Below are 22,629 nucleotides of genomic sequence, written 5' to 3' on the forward strand. Positions count from 1 at the left end.
ATAACATAGTTGTATCTTTGTTTACAAAAGCATCTGTATACTGCGTACTACACTGTCTGCCAGATTTCTACTCACAAAAGATATTTTTGGGGGATTCCCCAAACCCCCACATGCTCGTTAATTTTTACTCATCTTTTGATGGTATCCATTCTAACTATGATGGAGTACTCTAATTGAAACTATGATTTTCATATCTAAGATAACTGATGTAATTTCATAATCACAAATAAGTTCAAACAGGAAGGTTAAAATATAATACTGGTTGCAATGATATGCATTAAAGGTACTGGAGTCATGGACTCAGTAGAGGAGAACACTGACAGCTCTTACAGAGAACCTGGGTTCTATTCCCAAAAGCATTCATAAATTCAGTTCTACAGAATCAAGCTACCTACTCTGTGAACTTACACATTTAATATGAATAAGAAAAGAAAAGAAAGACTTACTCATTTTAATGCAAAAGAAAAACATGTATGTATATTTTATCAGAGAGCCCGTATAACAAATAGAAATACAATAAGATAACACACAACCTACTACCTCAAAGATAAACAAGGCAAAGCAACATGAGGAAAGGAACCAAAAGCAAAGCACAAGAAACCTAAGTTTACTCCTTCACAGACACAGAAATGCCATAAAATCACTAACATGAGCTGGGCGGTGCTGACACATGCCTCTTTATTCCCAGCACTCGGGAGGCAGAGGCAGGCAGATCGCTGTGAGTTCGAGGCCGGGCTGGACTGACAGCCTCCAAAACAATACAGAGAAACCCTGTCTCATAAAACCAAAAAAAAAAAAAAACACTAACATGGAATGTTATAGGTTAGGCCCTGTGTTTACACTTCAAACCCTGTGTGTTCATGTAAATTTTGGTCATTAGATTCTGTTGTTCACCTGGTGTCATCCATGACTTTTGGTTCCCAGGTTTCTACCGACTCCTCTTCTGAGCAATTCCTTGAGCTCTGGGGGGGGGGGGAAGAATATGATAGTTATATCCTACTTAGAGGTGTATGACGCAAGGTCTCTCACGCTCTCTGCATACTGTGCATATCTGTATTTGTTGCCATTAGTTACAGGAGAAACACCTTCTGGTGTTGTCCCAATAGCTTTCTGATCTAGGAGTATAACAGAAAATCCTTTTTTATTTTTAAGTTTAAATTTAGATTAGAAACAAGGTTGATTCACAAGTCAGTTCCAGGTCCCTCTCCATTTCCCTCCCCTCCTCCAGTTCCCTCCCCCCAACCCCCCTAATATCCCCTCATTTCCCCATGGAGGGTGAGGCCCTCCATGGGGGTGTCCATAGTCTGTCATTTCATCCAGAGCAGGGCCTAGACCCTCCCCCCAAGAGTTCAGGGTGAGAGTGCATCTCACATTGTTGGATGGGAGTCCAAAGTCCGTGTGTATACTTGGGATGAGTACTGATCTACTGCCCAAGGCTCAATAGATTACCTAGGCTTCCTCACTGACACGCACATTCAGGGGGTCTTGATCAGTCGCATGCGAGATTCCCAGTCTGATGCATGGGATACAAGAGTTAACCTTTCTCAGATCAGCTGTTTCTTGGGGTTAAACCAGCCCAGTCTTAATCCCTTTGGTCATCAGTCCTCCCTCTCTGTTACTGGCTTTCTTGAGTTCAGCTCAGTACTTAACCGAGGGAGTCTGCCTCTTCTTCGATCAGCCACTAAATGAAGTTTCTGTTTCCCAGACTCTCTGGCCATAGGATTGTAGGCTGGCACTCCCAAGATCTATGTCTAAAATCCATATATGAGAGAGTACATGTCATGTTTCTTTTTTTGTGACTGTGCTACCTCACTCAGGATGGTTTCTTCTAGTGTCATCCATTTGCCTGCAAATCTCAGGATTCCATTTTTTTTCTGCTGAATAGTACTCCATTGTGTAAATATACCACATTTTCTCTATCCACTCTTCTGTTGAGGGGCATCTAGGTTGCTTCCAAGTTCTGGCTATTACAAATAATGCTGCTATGAACATAGTGGAACAGACATCGTTGTTGTATGAATGGGCATCTTTTGGATATATGCCTAAGAGTGGAGTTGCTGGGTGTTGTGGTAGGTTTATTCCCATTTTTCTGAGAATTCTCCATACTGATTTCCAAAGTGGATGAACAAGTTGGCACTCCCACCAGCAATGGAGGAGTGTCCCCCTTTTACCACATCCTCTCCAGCATAAATTGTCATTGGTGTTTTTGATTTTAGCCATTCTGACAGGAGTGAGATGGTATCTCAGAGTTGTTTTGATTTGCATTTCCCTGATGGCTAAGGATGTTGAGCACTTTCTCAAGTGCCTCTCAGCCATTTTAGACTCCTCTCTTGAAAATTTTCTATTTAGTTCTGCAGCCCACTTTTTAATTGGATCCTTTGGCGTTTTGGAGATTTGCTTCTTGAGTTCTTTGTAAATTTTGGAGATCAACCCTCTGTTAAATGTGGGATTAGTGAATATTTTTCCCATTCTATTGGCTGCCTTTTTGTCTTGCTGACTGTGTCCTTGGCCTTACAGAAGCTTCTCAGTTTCAGGAGGTCCCATTTATGAATTGTTGAACTCACTGTCTGTGCTACGGGTGTTATGTTCAGGAAACTGTCTCCTGTACAAATTTGTTCAAGGGTAACGCCCAATTTCTCTTCTAAGAGGTTCAGTGTGGCTGGATTTATGTTGAGGTCTTTGATCCATTTGGACTTAAGTTTTTTGCATGGCGATAAACATGGATCAATCTGCATTCTTCTACATGCCAGCCTCCAGTTATGCCAGCACCATTTGTTGAAGATGCTTTCTATATTCCATTTTATATCTTTACCTTCTTTATCAAAGATCAGATGTTCATACATGTGTGGGTTAATATCTGGGTTTTCAATTTGATTCCATTGGTCTACCTGTCTATTTTTGTGCAAATACCAAGCCGTTTTCAGGACTCTATAATAGAGTTGAGGTCAGGGACGGTGATGCCTCCGGACGTTGCCTTTTTGAACAGGGTTGTTTTGGCTATCCTAGGTCTTCTGTTTTTCCACACAAAATTGATTGTTTTTCTTTCAAGGTCTGTAAAAAATTGTGCTGGGATTTTAAGGGGGATTGCATTGAATCTGTAAATTGCTTTTGGCAGGATTTCCATTTTTACTACATTGATCCTACCTTTCCAAGAGCATGGGGCTCTTTAATTACTTTCTTTAAAGATTCAAAGTTCTTGCAATACAGATCTTTCACTTGCTTGGTTAGTGTTACCCCAAGGTATTTTATGTTGTTTGTGGCAATTGTAAAGGTGATGTTTCTCTGATTTCTTTCTCAGCCCTTTTATCATCTGTATATAGTAGGGCTACTAATTTTCTTGAGTTGATCTTGTAGCCTGCCACTTTGCTGAAAGTTATCCAGCTGTAAGAGTTCCCTGGTAGAGTTCATTGGGTTATTGATGTAAACTATCATGTCATCTGCAAACAGTGAAATTTTGATCTCTTCTTTCCTAATTTGTATCCCCTTGATCCCCCTTTGTTCTAGCTATGGATAGAACTTCAAGTACCATGTTGAAATGGTATGGAGAGAGTGGACAGCCCTGTTTTGTTCCTGATTTTAGAGGAATTGTGTTGTTTCTGCCCATCTAGTTTGATGTTTGCTGTTGGTTTACTGTATATAGCTTTTATTATGTTTAAGTATGTCTCTGTTATCCCAGATCTCTCCAAGACCTTTATCATGAAGGGGTGTTGGATTTTGTCAAAGATATTTGCAGCATCTAGTGAGATGATCATGTAATTTTTTCTGCTTGTTTATATGGTAGATTATGTGGATGGATTTTCATATATTGAAACATCCCTGCATCCCTGGGATGAAACCTACTTGATCGTGGAGAATGATTGTTTTGATGTGTTCTTGGATCCTATTTGCCAGTATTTTATTGAAAATTTTTGCAACAATATTCGTGAGGAATATTGGTCTGAAGTTCTCTTTCTTAGTTGTGTCTTTGTGTGGCTTGGGGACAAAGGTTTGTCTATCTTGTTGATTTTCTCAAAAAACCAACTCTTCGTTGCATCGATTCTTTGTATTGTTTTCCTAGTTTCTACTTTATTGATTTCAGCCCTCAATTTGATTATTTCCTGGCATCTACTACTCCTGGGGGAGTTTGCTTCTTTGTGTTCTAGAGCTTTCAACTGTGATATTAATTCTCTGATATAACTATTCTCCAGTTTCTTCATGAGGGCACTTAGTGCTATGAACTTCCCCTGTAGCACTGCTTTCAAAGTGTCCCATAGGTTTGTGTATGTTATGTCTTCATTCTCGTTGAATTCTAGGAATTCTTTAATTTCTTTTGTTATTTCTTCTTTGACCCAGGAATGGTGCAGCTGTGCATTATTCATTTTCCATGAATTTGTAGGTTTTCTGCAATTTGTGTTGTTTTTGAATTCTAATTTTAAAGCATTGTGGTCTGATAAGATACATGCAGTTATTCCAATTTTTTGTAGCTGCTGAGGTTTGATATGTTGCCAATTATGTGGTCAATTTTTAAGAAGGTTCCATGTGGTGGCGAGAAGAAGGTTTATTCTTTTTTATGTGGATGAAATGTTCTATAGATGCCTGTTAATCCCAGTTGGGTAATTACTTCTATTAGACCCTTTGCTTCTTTGTTGAGTTTCTGTCTGGTATTCCTGTCTAGTGGTGAGAGTGGTGTGTTGAAATCTCCCACTATAAGTGTGTGGAGCTTTATATGTGATTTAAGTTTTAATAATGTTTCTTTTACGAATGTGGATGCCTTTGTATTTGGGGCATAGATTTTCAGGATAGACAGTTCATCTTGGTGTATTTCACCTGTGATGAGTATGTAATGACCTCCTTCATCTTTTTGATTGATTTTATTTTAAAGTCTAGTTTGTTAGATAATAGGATTGCTACCCCTGCTTGTTTCTTGGGTCCAATTGATTGGAAAAATTTTTCCCAACCTTTAACTCTCAGGTAATGTCTGTCTTTGAGGGCGAGGTGTGTTTCTTGTATGCAGCAGAAGGATGGGTTCTGTCTTCGAATCCACTCTGCTAGCCTGTGTCTTTTTATGGGTGAGTTAAGGCCATTAATGTTGAGGGATATTAATGAACATTGATTGCTCATTCTTCTCCAATTTGCAATGTTGCTGTTGGTGGAATTATGTGTGGAATTTCACCCCTTTGTTCTTTTGGCTGTTGGTAGAGAGGGATTCTGTAATGCCTATGTTTTTCTGGTTGTAGTTAACTTCCTTGGGTTGGAGTTTTCCTTCCAAAACTTTCTGTAGGGCTGGGTTAGTGGATATGTATTGCTTGAATCTAGTTTTGTCATAGAATATCTTGTTTTCTCCATCTATAGTGATTGAGAGCTTTGCCGGGTATAGTAGTCTGGGCTGGCATCCATGGTCTCTTAGTGTTGGTAGAATATCTATCCAGGACCTTCTGGCTTTCAGCGTTTCCATGGAGAAATCAGGTGTAATTCTGATAGGTCTGCCTTTATATGTTACTTGGCCTTTTTCCTTAGCTGCTCTTAATATTCTTTCTGTATTCTGTATATTTGGGGTCTTGATTATTATGTGGCAAGGGGACATTATTTTGTGGTCCACTCTATTTGGTGTTCTGTAACCTTCTTGTACCTTCATTGGCATGTCTTTCTTAAGGTTGGGGAAGTTTTCTTCTATGATTTTGTTGAATATGTTTTCTTCCCCTTTGAGGTGGTTTTCTTCTCCTTCTTCTATACCTATTATTCTTAGGTTTGGTATTTTCATGGTGTCCCATATTTCCTGGATGTTTTGTGTTAAGGATTTGTTGGACTTAAGGTTTTCCTTGGTTGATGAATCCATTTCTCCTAGTGTATCTTAAATACTTGAGATTCTCTCTTCCATCTCTTTTATTCTGTTGGTAATGCTTGTATCGGTAGTACCTGTTTACCCAGCTTTTCTATTTACTGCATTTCTTCAGATTGTGTTTTTTATTGTCTCTCTTTCAGTTTTCAACCCTTGCAGTGTTTGCATGGCTTCTTGAAATTTTCGGTTTATCTTTTTGTCCATTTGTTGCCTTTTATGAATTTTTTGGTTTGTTCTTTCTTCCGTTTCTTGCATTTTTGGTTTGCTTTTTCTTCCATTTCTTGCATTTTTTGGTTTGTTTTTTCTTCCATTTCTTGCATTTTTTGCTTCGTTTCTTCTTCCATTTCCTGCCTTTTTTGGTGTGTTTTTTCTTCCATTTCTTTCATTTTTTGGTTTGTTTTTTCTTCCATTTCTTGCATTTTTTGGTTTGTTTTTTCTTCCATTTCTTTGAGGGATTTTCCTATATCCTCTTTTAGGGCCTCTATCATTTTCATGAAAGTGGTTTTAAGGTCATTCTCTTCTGCTTCATTTGCATTGGAATGTTGGAGTCTTGTTGGTGTGGAATCTTTAGAATCTGGTGGTGTCATATTTGTTTTTCTGTTCTTAGGATGAAATCCATTGAAATATTATTGGTTTTCTTTTGATAAGATATTATGACCACTATGTTAAGGACAATGTCAAGAGGAGGTCTCTTTGTGGTGAATTATGGTAGAGACCCTTGGCTTCTTTCCACTTCCAGTCTTGAAAGTGAAAGGATAACTGGAGAAAAACAGAATACATACTGGACAAACTAAAACAGTAAAGCAACAAATAGTCTCTAAAAGAACTTTGGGTCATTTGTTGGTATGGAGGTTCATAGAACAGGACGGAAGAATTCAAGACCCATCTTGAAATTTTCATGATGATTTTATGTGGAAAATGCAAAAACACTTATTGTGTATTCAAAATTTGTTTGAAATACTCTTTATCCGCTGGCCACTTCACTGTTCTGGGGAAGCAAAAGCAATCTGTCTTCAAGTCTCCATCTTTGTCGTCACTCTGCTTCATTTTCCATAAACACTTGGGATGCATGATACTGGCCAGGAGATTTGGAATCTTCAGTTGCAAGAAAATGAAAATCAAAATTAACATCTTTGTCTTGTGCTACATCAGGACAGCATGAATTGTGAAGTGTCAAGTAGAGAAGCATATTAAATGGACACCCAATTTCCCTACCTGCTTTTATTTCTTGGGCAAATGAGATGCTACTTTTGAATCTGTGATTCCTTTTTCTCCCAGGTGTTTCTTCAACCCTGAAGGAATATTGGAGAGTTTATTCCCAGGGACTCTACATCTGGTGTGTGCACTGCATGTGAAAAACATGGGTTGATAAATATATAAGGGGATAATTCAGTCTCTCATCCCATGACATCACTCGTGTTTTTGACTATAAGGCCCATGGGACAAGTACATTTTTAGAAATTTGCTTCCAATACTACCTGAATTTATATGAACACCATTAAAATCGTGGTGAGTGTATTTTCTGAAAACACTCAGAGGGAATCCATAAATTAATGTTTCAGAAGGACACACAAGTAAGAATTCAAGGTTTCACATGGGACATTCCATCAACACTTCCATGCCAACTGGGCAGCCTAATTTGTGGGACATCTGACATTCATAGAATATGCAGTGTGACCTATGTTACACCAGTAACACGTACAGAATATTCAAACAAATCCTGTGCTTCTATTGCCTAGAGAACCTAAAATCAGTCAAATCACAAAATTTCTGAATACTCTTGTGTCCAAAAATATCCAACTCTTTACACAGTCACAATGCATTTACAGGTTCAATGTTGATTTTTATATATTGAAAAATATCAAGAGATAAATACCAGATATTTGTGCTTTACTTCAAGTACTGCATCATACCTATCACTCGTGTGCCCAACCGGTCGTTACTAATGAGAAGACAAACTGAGAATTTGAGTCTCCCTCTCTGATCCTCAGTTTTCATGGATACCTAGTGATGACTAAATTCTTTAACTTTATCTTTGATTCCCTATATTGTTTTCCTAATTTAAATTCAAGAAGTTAACTAAAGAAGATGTTTGCTGAGTGTTTTACTAGGAAATAATACCTGTGAAATGACCCAGTGTTGAATGCAGAAAATCTTATTCCACTGTCTTAGTCAACTACTATATTTTGCATTCTAGATTCTTAATTGTTGGTGGGAGAGTTTACTGATGATATTTTCATATGTATTTTTCTTTTCATTGGCTTCATATGGTATCCTATCCCCAATTATGTGAAGAATATACAATACTCAAATAATGCCTTTTTCTTTGTCTAAAATATGTGTATGTCACATTCACAGTGTATATACTCTGTGTGTGTCTGTGTCTCTCTGTGTGTTTGCCTGCATGTGGATACATACCTATTATCTATCCATCCATCCATATATATACATATATATGTGTGTGTGTGTGTGTGAGTGTGTATATATATATATATATATATGTGTGTGTGTGTGTATGTATGTCTCTGAGAGAGAGATACAATCAGAAAAATGCATAAACATACTGAAAGACTTACAGACACACATTATTGCAGCTAGATTTGGCGAACGAATTTTAATTTCCTAATGCTGACTCTTGAGTTTAACATGATTTTTTTCTGTCCCATACCCTATTCATCTAATGATAAAATTTAACTCTTCCAGGCTGAGGGCAAATTTGTTGTGTGTAAATAACATCTGCTTGCCTTTTATCTGACTTTTATTGTGTCTAATTGAACTGTGAACCTATTAATATCATTCATTTAACTTTATCTTAAGTTTCAGTCACGTATGAATTACATAGAAATTCTTTATTTAATCTTTGATACATTTGGTTAGTGCAGTTAAAAATAGCTCTGTATATACTTAAGTGAGATAATTTGTTGGAAATAATTCTCAAAATTCTAAGGATGATGGTAAATAACAAAAATCACTATTTGTGTGTGAAGTTAAATAAAAATGTAAATGGTATCTCTTCTTAATTTGCTCATTTGATGGCAAGCATCAAAGTTGATTCGGTATCATTTGCATTCTGAATAATGCTGAAACAAACATGCATAGGCAAATTTCTATGTGCTATTCTGACTTATGTACACTCAGAAAGTCTCTTTAGAAATATGGATGGACATAACACAGTTGTGCTTTTATTTACAAAATAATCTGTATACTGCTTACTAAACTGGCTGCCTTTGTTTTGACTCACACTAGATAGGTTCAGGAGATTCCGCAAATTTCCCACAAGAATCCTGTATCACTCATTCACAGACCAAAAAAATGCCATGAAAACACGAACATGAAATGAATAATGTATATGCCAAGGATCTGATTTAGACCAATATAGTACTTCTGATTTATACTTCAGCCCCTGTGTGTTCATTTAAGTTTTGGTAATTAGACTATCTTGTTTTCCTGGTGCTGTACATTCCCTTTAGTTCCCACATTTCTTGTTTTTCATTTTTTAAGCTAAAAACATATGTCCCCTCTCTTTCCAGAAACAATCTTGTCATCAGCCTCGAGTAGGACAACTGTCCTTTTCCCCTCTCCCTGGATACTTTTTCCTTTTCCCTCATCTCCTGTTTTCTTCTCCATTCCCTGCTCTTTGTCCTCTGGTGCAAATATGTAGTTTTTTGCTGAGAACTTGGTTTTGCACTGTCTTGTATTCATATGGTCCTTTCAAGGATACATTGAATACATACTTTCAAATTGTAATCCACTTGATCTTCTTCAGTTGTGTTATTGCTCCATTGGAAACTTCAAGTACTACTTTGAATAGGTAGGTATATTGAGAGTGAAAAATCTTGTCTCATTCCTAATGTTAGAGGAATTGCTTTGAATTTTTCTACCATTGATTTGATGTTGGATATAGCCTATAAGTAAATTGCTTTATTGTCTTGAGGGATGTCCCTTTTGTTCCTAATCTCTCTATGAAGGGACTATGGACTTTGTCAAAGCCTTTTTTCAGCATTTAATGAGATGATCACTTGGAATTTTTTAGTTAGTTTATATGGTGAATTACACTGACTAATATTCATATTTTGAGCAATTGCTAAACCTCTAGGATAAAGCCTGCTTGATTATGGTGGATGATTTGTAAATGTCTTCTTGATTGAATTTTTGAGTATTTTTACATCTATGTTCATAATGGAAATTGGTCTGAGTCACTTTTATAACCTCATAAGATGAAATTATCAATAACCTTCTGTTTATTTTTTGTGAAATAATTTAAATATTAATGGCATTAATTGAGTTCTGTGCTGAAATCATCTACCTTGGGACTTGGGTTGTGGGTTACTTATAAGGTTATTTGTCAATTTAATTTGTTTATCTAGACTTGATTTTACTTTGTGAAGTGCTATGTGTTGAGGAAATTAGACATTTGTTTTAGATTTTCCAATTTGGTGGAGTACAAGCTCAAGTGTGTTCTAACACTACTCTCCATTTTGTAGGTGTCTTTTTCTGAAATCATTTTCTGTTTCTTATTGTGTTACCTTGGATTTTCTTACACCATATTTTAGTTACTTTGAACAAGGGTATGTCTATCTTCTTGATTACCTCAAAGAACCACCTCTTTGTCTCCATGATTACTGTACTTTGCTTTTTATTTCTTTTTCACTGGTTTCAAATCCCAGTTTGATTATTTCTTGTTTCCCATTACTGTTTGGGATGATTGCTTCTTTTGGTTATAAAATTTTCATTTTTGTTAAGTTATGAGGATGAGATTTCTACAACTTCAGGGGAGACTTAGTACTATGGACTTTCTTCGTAGAACCAATTTCATTATTTATCATAAGTTTTTTATGTTATCTATTCATTTTCACTGAATTTTGGAAAGTCCTCTTGCACATCCATAAATAGTGGGAATGGGAGAAGTCATAAAGTCACCACAGCTCCTTGGCAAATTTCAGCAAAGATTAGCTGCATGATTGCTGCCATGGCTCCTTTGGTTTTCATCTCCACCTCTTGCATATTAGTGGCTTTTAATATTAGTAGGCTTTGGGAAATGTGGATTGATGGGGAATATCATATATATTATCTATGACTTCTCCCAGGTATTTGTTTCAAAAATTTGCCATGAAAGTCCTGAGCATACTACACCTCCCGTCCCACTTTTAGGTAGCTATCCTTTTCTCCTTGAAAGTCCTCATTATGGATTGTAGGACATTAAAAACAAAGAATCCTGAGGTTTCTATTTGATGCAAGAGACATTGGCCCACAGCATCCTTCTTCCTGACCCATGTATCTTCTACATTATTCTACAGATGGAGTAGGTCTTTTTCTAAGAAGTACCCTGCTCATGAATATGCAAACCATGTGAGTCCATGGTGGTAAATACAGGGACATCCACACCACCAATTGCACATGATTGGTGTCCTCTCCACAGGCACTGGGCAAATGGGTCCTCATCATGGAATGAACCTCGATCATTGTCTTCCTCATGGCGATAGCTCCCGGTAAGGATTTACAGTTCCAAACTAAATAAGCAACAGGTACTGAAGAGACAGTGACATCCACACTGTCTTTCTCTTCACAGGTGTCCACTTACAGGTCCAGCTAGAGCAGTCTGTGGCTGAGCTGGTGAAGCCTGAGTATTCAGTGAAGCTGTCCTGTAAGACTTCAGACTAAAACTTCTCTAGCTATAATATGGACTGGTTGAAGCAGAATCCTGGACAGACCATGGAGTGTGTTGGAAGTGTTTATCCTGAAAATGGGAATACTGACAAAAATCTGAAATTCCGGGGCAAAGCCACACTTACTGCAGACAAATCCTCCAGTACACCTTACATGGAACTCAACAGCCTGACATCTGAGGACTCTTCTGTCTATTACTGTTGGACACCCAGTGTTGCAACCACATCCTGAGTGAGTCAGAAATCTTGCAGGTGCTGGAACCTTCCTTGGGACTGAGAAGACAGAGAACATCAGTCTGTCTACTTACTCAAAAATAAATATTTGAGTGTCCCTTTGTCTGCCACTTCTCATAATCTTACCTACTTCTCAAAATTACAACTGGGCATGAAGAGATGCTGATTTAGGATTCCCTATTTCACCCCACACCATGACAATCTATTCACTAGTGACCACATCTATTGACATATTTCTTTATTAATAAAACAATAAAAGTGAAAATTGTGATTATGCATTATGGTAAAACTAACTCTGGATTCCCTAAGACTGGGACATTTGTTGTTGTAGTAGTTAAAAACTGAATTTGACCAGTAAAGTCCAAAGAATAACATCTGTAAAAAATATTTTCATAGTCTGAAAGATTACATGATTTAAAGGGTATCACTAACTCTGTCTATGTAGTTCAGCAGAAGTTCCAATGTCCGAGAATGTGAGATATGTATCAAAATGCATTATCACACAAGAACAATTCCTGCAAGTTGTTCAAGAGGATTATTAAATTACTTCTCACAAAAATTGTTTATCAATTCAGTGTATTACATGTTCATTTAGGTAGTTTCTGAGACCATACATTATTCCCTGGTACTGTATTTACTTCATTCCCTGGGTCACTAACATGCCCCACACTCTTACGTCTTTATAGAACATGGACCTGTACTAATACATCATCACCTACTTTGTTGTACAGACTGTTTGAATTTTGTCCTGGAGGAGTACTAGTAGACAATACCCATTAGTTGTGCTCTCTATAATTTCAAATCATCCTCAGTGGTCACTGCTTTAGCTAGATCCAACAAAAGCAACATATTGACTTTATTTCATGGATCTTGATAACAAATAAAGCACAACTCAACCTTCATCCTCGGAATATATACTCAACAGAAACATACATGATGAAGACAGAAGGAAGAACCATATTTTGGGTATCATGCATGAGCCCAGAGATTCTCCAAAACAGTCGGAAGCAAGATAGATGCACTAGTTCCTAAGAAGTAAATTGTGGCTTTCAGTGATGAGGTAGTAGTGCACTGAGGAGTTTCCTCTGTGGACTTCATTGCCAGCACCATTGCATTCAGAGACATGGTATAGTTGAAATGTGAGATGTCTATGCTAGAACCTTGAGAGCTTCTTTGTTTAATAAAACTAATATATGTGGTCAGATGTGAATATATAAGCCAAAGTGCCATCCTATTGCCACTTCAAGGGAAATTGGGTCATGAAACACCCATTAGTACATGTTAAGGATATCTGCGCCTCAGGACAGTTGGAAACATTTTGGGGAAATTGTCACATGCATACTCAGCTGATACTTCATGAGATTCCATAGTTCTGCTGATCACTGGTATGGAACAGACAACGGAAGTATTTGATGGTCTGTGTAGTGTCTGTTGGTTTCCACTTCCTTCTCATTGCTATGTATGTTTTATATTTGTTAACTGATCTGTGAGTACCAAGGTGCCACCTCCTTGTTCTCTTGACTATTGTATCCAAATGTATTATACATGCACATGGGGCTACAGCAGAGCTGAACACTTACTGTGTTTCCCTGAGCTCAGGAGCTCTGCCCCAGGTGTAGCCTGATGAAGACAGCAAAGACCCTTCTCTATTCCGTTTTCATTTTACGTTATTGGGAACTGCTAGAGCTGGATTCTACTGACAATTGGAAAGAGACTAGCTTTGAGAGGGACACTGATAGTAGCATTGACATAACCTGAAATCTGTCTCTGAACATCCAGTAAGCATCTCCCCATAAACAAAGACATTTATCCCTGCACCTCATCGCTGTGAGCTCTGAAGTTTCAGGGATTTGTTCCTGATCAAGACAGACAGTGCAGCTTCATTGTAAGCAGTGACAAAACAACCTGCAAGGAGCTCAGAGCCAGCAGGGGTTGCAAGGTAGCCAAGAATCCCAGTGGAGAGATATTGGTATGTGTGTGTTGTAAGGGACTCTGTATCCTCTATGGTTTCTTTTCTTAATGTCAATAAACTGATTCTTTTTTAAACATGCCAAAGGTTTACACATTTTTGTTTATTTTAATCTCATTTTCTTTTTATAATATTTCTGAAGAAAATTAATACAAATTATTCTTATAATCAATTGTCCTTTTTTAACTCCTTCCTACCTCCCCATCCACTGAACACCACACCATTTCTTTCTGTTTGCAGAAAGCCAAAAGTCAAAAAAGAAAGACTAAAATAAAAGACATAAAACACTAAGAAAATAAGAAATGCACGCACACAAATCTCCTAAAAACACACAACTATGGAACCATGTGATATAGGCAAAACAGCAGAAAGATGAAAACAAGAGACAAACAATGTGATATGAGAGAAAACATCTAAAAATACCATATAGCTAATTTCCATTAATTATCTACTGTTGCATTTGTTTTCACCCTTAAATGGGTCAATATGTCCAACGAGATTACATTATAGAGCAATAGTTATTCCTTTACAATCGTCAGTTGTGGATCCTTCCCGGTTAGGTGTGAGAACCTGCTTCCGTGTTCCTCTCTCAACCCTAGGACCCCATCTGACTTGATTTCACTCAGGCCCTCTGCAGGCTCTCACCATCTCTGTGAGTTCACATGTGCTTCAATCAATACTCTTTTGTCTATAATCCACTGTTTCCTTGGAGTCATTCATCTCTTCTGGCTCTTACAATATATTCAGTTTTAAAATTCTTTCTTGAATACAAGTCTTATATATGTAGTTGTTGTGGGGAAGTAAGAGGATTGCAATACCTCATAATTTTCCCATCACCTGTGGGGCCTCTATGATCATTACGTAATAGGGAGTTGTCATGTACTTAGCACAGAAGTGTTCACTTAATGACTCATGTCTTCTGTGAGCATCTTTGTCCACCCATGTAGGAACCTCTCTTCAAATACTCAGAAATTAATATAAAGTGCAAACTTCATCCATGTTCTTTCAGCTCATCTTTCTGCAGGCATGTAGCTCACATAACCATAGAGCATAATCAGAGCAGTCACACCTGGGACAGTACTAATAATTAAATCACCAGTTTATCTACAACTCACTAATTTTAATACAATTTTCTTAATACTATCATTTTGATAACAATTCTATATCATCAGGTCCATAGAAACACACCAAAATCTGAATGCAAATTTACTCCATCAGTAAAAAATACTCACAAATACAAAACTAGGAAAATATGAACTGTTCATTATTTCCACTATTTTGTTATAGAAATAGCATTATACTTTATGTTTCTCCTACTGCATTCTCCACTTTTGGTCAGTCACAGTATTCCTACGTGTTTTGCCATGTGGATTCTATATTCTCTAAAGGTATATGACTACATACCCTTCAGCATCCTTATTTAATATAGCCTTATAAAAATATATATATATGCATTTTATATACTAATTCATTCAAACTACTGTCTCACCTCTTTCCTCTCCTTCAAATCCCTCCCCATTTCCTCATGACTCCTCATTCTCTCCTCCATTTTTCTCTTCAGTAGAGGGCATGCATCACATGGATATCAAAAATATGGCAGGTCATGTTGATGACACATCTCAATAAGAGGAAAAGGGTCCCAAAAGTCAGAAGAAGAGTTAGAGACAGCCCCTGATCCCACTTTTAGGAGTCCGACAAGAAGAACAAGCTACACATCTGGCACATATTTTCAGAGGCCCTAGATCAGCCCCATTTAAGCTCTGTAGTTGTCAGTAACATTTCTGTGAACCCATACAAGCCCATGTTAGTTGATGTCTAGGGTTTCTTGTGGTGGACTTGAACGCTATGGTGTCTATAATTTTTCCTCCTCTTCTTTTTTAGGATTCCTGAATCTGTCTAATGTTTGGCTCTGGGTCTCTCTATCTGTTTGCATCAGCTTCTGGATGAACCCTCTTTGATGAGAGCTGTGCGAGGCAGCAACCTAAGAGTATGGCAGAAGACCATTAGGAATCATTTCAACTTTTCCGGTCATGTTTTGGGTCTAGTCTAGGTCTCTGTGCTATCTACCTTCTGGGTCCTAACCATCCAAGCAGTGTCAGGCGTGGGCTCCCTCTCATGACATGTGTCTTAAACTGGATCAGTTATTGTCTGACCAGTCCACTAATTTCTGTGCCACCTATGCTTTAGCACATCTTCTTGTCAGGACAAATTGGAGATTGAGGTTTTTAGAATGGGTTGGTGTCCTGGGCTGTCCACTGAAAGTCTTACCTGGTTATAGGAGATTGTCAGTTCGGTCTCTAAATTCCGCATTGTTAGTTTGATTGTTTCTTGCCATCTACTCCTCTTTTTTCCTAGAGCTTTCAGGTATACCATTAAGTCTGTTGTATGAGAATTGTCTAATTTCTTTTTGCAGGCTAGTAGTTCTATGAAATTTCCTCGTATCACTGCTTTCATAAAATCCCATAAGTTTGGATATGTTGTGCATTCATTGTCATTGAATTAAGGAAGTCTCTTATTTCTTCCTTCCTTCCTTTTTTCTGCCTTTCTTTCTTTCTTCCTTCCTTTCTTTCTTCCTTTCTTTCTTTCTCATTTTCTTCCTTGACCCAGTAGTCATTCAGGAGGAAATTTTTAGTTTCCATGAGTTTGTAGCCTTTCTGTTTTTTCTGTAGTTGTTGATATACAACTTTAATCCATGGTGGGCTGATAGACCGCAGAGAGTTACTTTATTTTTCTTATTGCTGTTGATACTATACTTGTGATGGAGTCTGTAGGACAGATGAAAAGACAGAAGAGCAAAGGGGGTCAACACATGTGTCTGGAGTATCTTCCTTTCTGTGACCCACATACAACAGTGTATATGTGTGAAATTTGTCAGATAAAAGATATTGTCCTCAAAGGACTCAAAGCAGAAGTGACTTCAGGTCATCAGCTCATTGCATTTAGTTTCTTTAAATGAACTCACTTGCCTGCAAGTGCCACAGAAACAATAAAATTGTAGTGCATGAGAACTCTTAGCCATAACAAAGTTTTTCTAATAGTTCAATTAGTTAATCAGTTAAACCATTACTTTCCAAATTTCCTTTCTAATTTTAGTGTAACTACTTCAAGGGTCTTCCCACAACCACGAAGAAAGTCCTACATCTGCAAGGGAATTGGAGAGATAGAAAGATATTAAAAACATGACACTAAAGACCAGGTATCACACTCTTCTCCTTTCTGTGCTAACCACAGACAAGGAACGTATATTTAATTTGAGGAAAATTAATGGCATGGCTGCTAAAGATGTTAACAAACACACCCCAATTACATATATGTGTCATATATGAAAAAGGCATTTGTGATGTTTTTTTATTTTTATATTAATTTTAAATAGCTTGTTTTACATGTCAATCCCAGTTCCCTCTCCCTCCCCTCCTCCTGCACCCCACATCCCCTCCCCAGCCTCCCACCCTATTGCCAATTCCTTCCACATAGGGGATATCTAGAGTCTGTCATTTCACTTGGGGTAGGGTCCAGGCACTCCCCTAAGAGTCCAGGCTGAGAGAGCATCCCTCTTTGAGCTATGGGCACATGATGTCTGTTTGTATTCCAGGGATAAACACTGATCCACTGCTCAGGGCTCCATAGGTTGCCCAGGCCTCCTCACTGACACTCACATTCGGGGGGTCCAGATCAGTCCCATGCTGGCCTCCCCACTGTCACTCTGGGGTCCAAGAGTTCTCCCCTGTTCAGATCAGTTGTCTCTGCTGGTTTTGCCAGCCCATTCTTTGTCAATTTGCTCATCGCTCCTCTCTCTCTGTCACTGGGTTCCTTGAGTTCAGTTCAGTGCCTAACTGTGGGTGTTTGTCTCTGCTTCCATCTGTCACTGGATGAAGGCTCCCGGATGGTTATAGACATCAAGTTCATTATCAGGAATGGGCATTCGAGGTAGTCTCTCTACTATTGCTGAGCTTGCCAATTGGTGTCATCCCTTTAGATCACTAGAGGTCACACTAACGCCTGATCTCTCTTCTAACCTATGACTCCCTCTTCCCCCTATTCTACCCCCACCCACTCAACCTTCCTGTTCCCCCATGACCTACTCTCTCTTCCTCTACTCCCCCTTTTTTCTTCCCAGCTCCCACTCCCCCCCACCCCTCACCATGTTCCCCCATCTGTTCAGAGTTATGTTTTTAGTATTTCTCAAGTAATAACCTCTTATTATTTTGATATAATATGCATATTTATTTCATATATATACATATGTGTATTCTATAATGATGATAAAACTAGGGTCCTTATGCTTGGTAAATTCCTGCCATGCTGTCCCCAGCTGAGGTTCATTAGAGAAATTTAATGTATGCTTCACTATTCATTGATCATTATATTAGTTACCCTTGAATTATCAATTAGGAATTTTTAATTTTTAACCTTCTAAAAACTTATTGTATAGTATTTGGAAAGATAAACAATATAGGATGTACATGAAAAAGAAAACAATAAATTAAGGATGTTGAAGCTTTTTATGAACAAATAATGAATAATATTTTAATGAAATCATGATCCTCACTAGTTTCTTTTTTTTTGGTTTTTCGAGACAGGGTTTCTCTGTGGCTTTGGAGGCTGTCCTGGAACATGCTTGGTAGTCCAGGCTGGTCTCGAACTCACAGAGATCCACCTGCCTCTGCTTCCCGAATGCTAGGATTAAAGGCATGTGCCACCAATGCCTGGCCCTCACTAGTTTCTTGTCCTTCAGACATTTGCACCATTACCTGCTATCTTTAAGGCTGAAACACACAAGAGAATCAAATCTAGCAGGAAGAGATGCAAATGTGGCTTCCCTCTGCCCGTGAAAACCAGCCTTGCCCTGACCCTGCAGGTCAGGCAGACGACTCTTGCCCTGTCTTCCCATTCAGTGACCAGCACTGAAAACATGACAAACAACATGTGGTTGGGGCTGCACTGGGTTTTCTTTGTCGTGCTTTTTAAAGGCAGATAACAAGGGATACAAAGTGGATGAGCAGACATGAGTTAGATAGTAGACTTTTGTGACAGTTTTTTTGATCAGGATCCTGTCTTTTTGCAGATGTCCACGCTGAGGTGCAGCTGGTTGAGTCTGGTGGAAGATTAATGAAGCGTGAGGGGTCATTGAAACTGTCCTGTGTGGCTTCTAGGTTTACCTTCACTGATCATGCCATGTTTTGGATCCGCCATGCTCCAGGGACCCAGCTTGAGTGGGTTTCTAGCATAGGCACTAAAAGTTACAATTATGTAATCTACTACACGGATGCGGTGAAAGACAGATTCACCATCTCCAGAGATGATTACCAAAGCATGGGCTACCTGCAAATGAACAACCTGAGTACTGAGGACATGGCCACGTTATTACTGTACTAATGACACAGTGAGAAGTCTTCAGTGTGAGCCCAGACAAAAATCTCACTGCCAGGATCCCATTGTCAGCAGGGGGTGCTCAGAACACATAAAGCCCAGGAGCAGACATATTTTAGTTTTTGTCTGTTATCTTACACCTTCTCCATCTGGTGGTTTTCTGGGATCCTCTTTACAATAATATATTCTAGCAACTTATCACATCTCTATAAATAAACAAATCCTGTTTTTATTCAGTTTCTGAATATACATGTCCCTTAGTACTACATGAACAAAATGCAGAAAGAGTCTATGACTGCAAATTTTCTGAGATCACCATAATCAACTAAAGGAGAACTTCAGGAGCCTTAGGATTCCCTTTCCATGAGAAATATGATTGCTATAAATTCATGGCTGTTACCATCCCAGTAATAACTTTTGACAAGTGTGAGTATTCTTCTATGGTTCTTAGAAACTATGTGACTGCATGCTGAATTAAAATTCTCCTCTACTTTTATGTTGGTGTGTAGGTCAAATGCATCATCAAGCAACTTGTGCAAACAGATGCAGACCCACTGAGCATGCCACAAAACAGGTGGATAAAGAAATTACCTCAGAGGGGTAAAAGACACAGAAACAGCATGACAGTGGTTCACAGAGTCTGAACTGGGACTAATTTTCCTGCACAGAAATGACTAAGGCCCACTGTATATTTGTTACATCTGTGTGGCTTGATCCTTTTGTGGGACTCCTAACAGTCAGAAAATGGGCTGTCTCAAATTCTTTCTCTGGCTTTTGAGACACTACTTGCCATGCTGTGTCTCCTCATCCAGTCATAATACGTATGGAACATGATTAGTATTACTGAAACTTGATATGCAAAGTTTTGTTGATTCTCATGAGATACCTGCCCTTTCCTGAACAGAAATAAAGGAGAGAGTGGATTGGAGTAGGAACAGAAGGGAGGCATTGGGGGATGGAGCAGAGAAGGAAGGGGAAACTGTGGACAGGATGTAAAATAAACAAATTTATATAAAAATGAAAATTAAAAATAATGCAAAAAACACCAGTTTATTTCCAAGGAATACTCCTGTTTTCTTCCAACTGCAAAGCAGGGACTGATCAGTACTCAGAAAAAAATTTGTTTTTGGTTTTTCAAAGCAGGGTGTCTCTGGGGCTTTGGAAACTATCCTGGAACTAGCTCTTGTAGAGAAACCTGGTCTCAAACTCACAGATGTCTGTCTGCCTCTGGCTCCTGAGTGCTTGGATTAAAGATGTGTGCTACCACCACCCAGCTAGAAAAAGTTTGATCTTCATGATTCAGAACTGAACAGATTCTGTAAACACAATGGCTGCATTACTTTAACTGATGTCTACTTAGACAGTTGTCAGACAATTTTATTGGAAGAGTCACAACTTCTTAAAATGCATACAAAAGACCTTAGGCTTCTGAACTAATGGTGACTGTAAGATGAGTAATAGAGATGTGCCATTACCGCTTGGGTCTTATCATGACATAAGAGTTCATATATACTTTATTATTGACCTCCTTCTGTGGTGACAGTGGTGTCTAGGACTTAAGAACATTGTTCATATTCAGTAAAGAAATGTACAGTCACTTCTTCACTTGCTGAATATTAGAATTTGGGCAAATCCTACCCCAAAACAAACTTTTCCATATTTTTCAAGCAATGTCTGTAATTCTAAGTGTTGGTGATGGTTATTACCTCAACTGGAAAGTGATTCTGGATCATCTGAAAAACATTCTCTTTATTTTCTTACAGATGGAGGAGTATCATACCTTCCATGAATTAATAATACTTTCCAAATTTGGTGGAAAAACAAGTTGTCTATGTTTCAGGATTTAAGTATGGGAAGATTTGTAACAGGGTATAGGTGCTTATTATTTTTCACAAGATGATTTTTTGAAATTTGCATCCTTGTGAAGATTAGTTTCTGACTCAGTGACCCAAGTAGTGATTCCTTTGAAGGTGTTTCATTAACTTTCAGCTTGTGGAAATGTCAGACTGATCACTGGGCATATGCCAGGTGATGTCATCTACAGTCTCTTTTCTAAATGCCTTCTATTGGCAACACAGTTCCTTTTCACAGTTTTCTCTGTTGTGCTTGCTTTTGCTTGTTAACTTTGCTTGCATGGTTATTGCAATTAAACTTTGTTGATGCTGAAGATAGGTAAACTGAATAATTTACCTAAGAGTTAGAGAAGCATCATTGGGAGAAGTGACGGTTTATGTTTGTTCAGGGTTATTGTCCACACATTTCAGCACCTGTAAAAGGTAAAGGAAATCTACTGTACATGCCAGAGACTTCCCTGGATACTGTTATCATGACCTCATCTATGTATGAAGAAATTTTGGGGAACAAATGTATGATGGAGTATTAGATTGGTGAGAACATGACAAACACAACTCAGTAATCAGTACAGATGTCCTGTCTCTGTTCCTTAACACCAGAGTGAGGTCAGTTCACTTGGTTGTCAGTGATGAAAGATGACCAAAGTGAACCTGCAGGTTGGGTACAATCTGACCACCAGGAATTTGTGGATTAACTTCTGAATACTTGCCAGGTATACAGAAGAAAAGAGATAAATATATGAGCAATTTTTCATTAATGTGAAATTAGCTTGTTGTGTTAGATTTGAGCAAATGAGTCTTTAACAAATATATGAGTCGAGTTGATAAAAATCTTGTAAGCTACTGCATTTACTAACCAAGCCCGTGTTGCCTGATTATGGTCAGTGAGAACATAATCTTAACCAGGCCAGGAAGGAGAAGCCACAGTAACATGGATACTGTGACAAGTTTATCACAAGAATTTGGATGTTGTATAGTCTTATCAGAAATAGAGTATAATGGCAGTTGTCAGGAACAATGCAATGGCATTTGCCAGGATACAAATGACATATGACATTTTCCAAACTTACAGGGTATAAAAAATTATTGTGTAGAGGAATTTTTCCCAATGTTTGTCCCAATGGATTGATTTCCTCTCTAATCCCTGGATCCAGCAGGTGCTTACTGAAATAACCACACTGATACTTAATACTAGTTAGAATTTTTTAACCAATGACTTAGGCTTCTCGCTGGATTGCTTTCTCTAAATAACATACCCATTTCCATTGGTCTGTGTATCTGCATGTTGCCTTTGCTTACCACTGAAGCCCTGGTTCTTGCAGCTACATGACACCACTGTTTTTCCTTACTTTTCCCTGCCTATTTTTTTGGAATTCCTGCCTAGCTAAATTCTATATATACATTGGGCAAAACAGCTTTATACATCAAGTGATAAGTGAAAAACATTCATAGAGTACCGAAGGACATTCTCCATTATTAATATCTAAGACCATTTGTCCTGTCACACTTCCACATGCTTCATATACTTTTAGGTTACATAGAGGAACAGTGGTGGCTTCAAGCTTCACTGACTGAAGGAGTGCCTCAGTTTCTCAGGGACAAAAAGGCACACAGGGCTCCAGCAAGCAAAGACTCTTACATGAAAAACTATTAGATGTGCCATTGAAAGAAACTAGGCCATATCAACTACATGATTCCGTACAAAACATGATGCACTAG

This window comes from Mesocricetus auratus, unplaced genomic scaffold, assembly GCF_017639785.1.
Source record: "Mesocricetus auratus isolate SY011 unplaced genomic scaffold, BCM_Maur_2.0 Super-Scaffold_15014, whole genome shotgun sequence".
In the NCBI taxonomy this organism is placed as follows: Eukaryota; Metazoa; Chordata; class Mammalia; order Rodentia; family Cricetidae; genus Mesocricetus; species Mesocricetus auratus.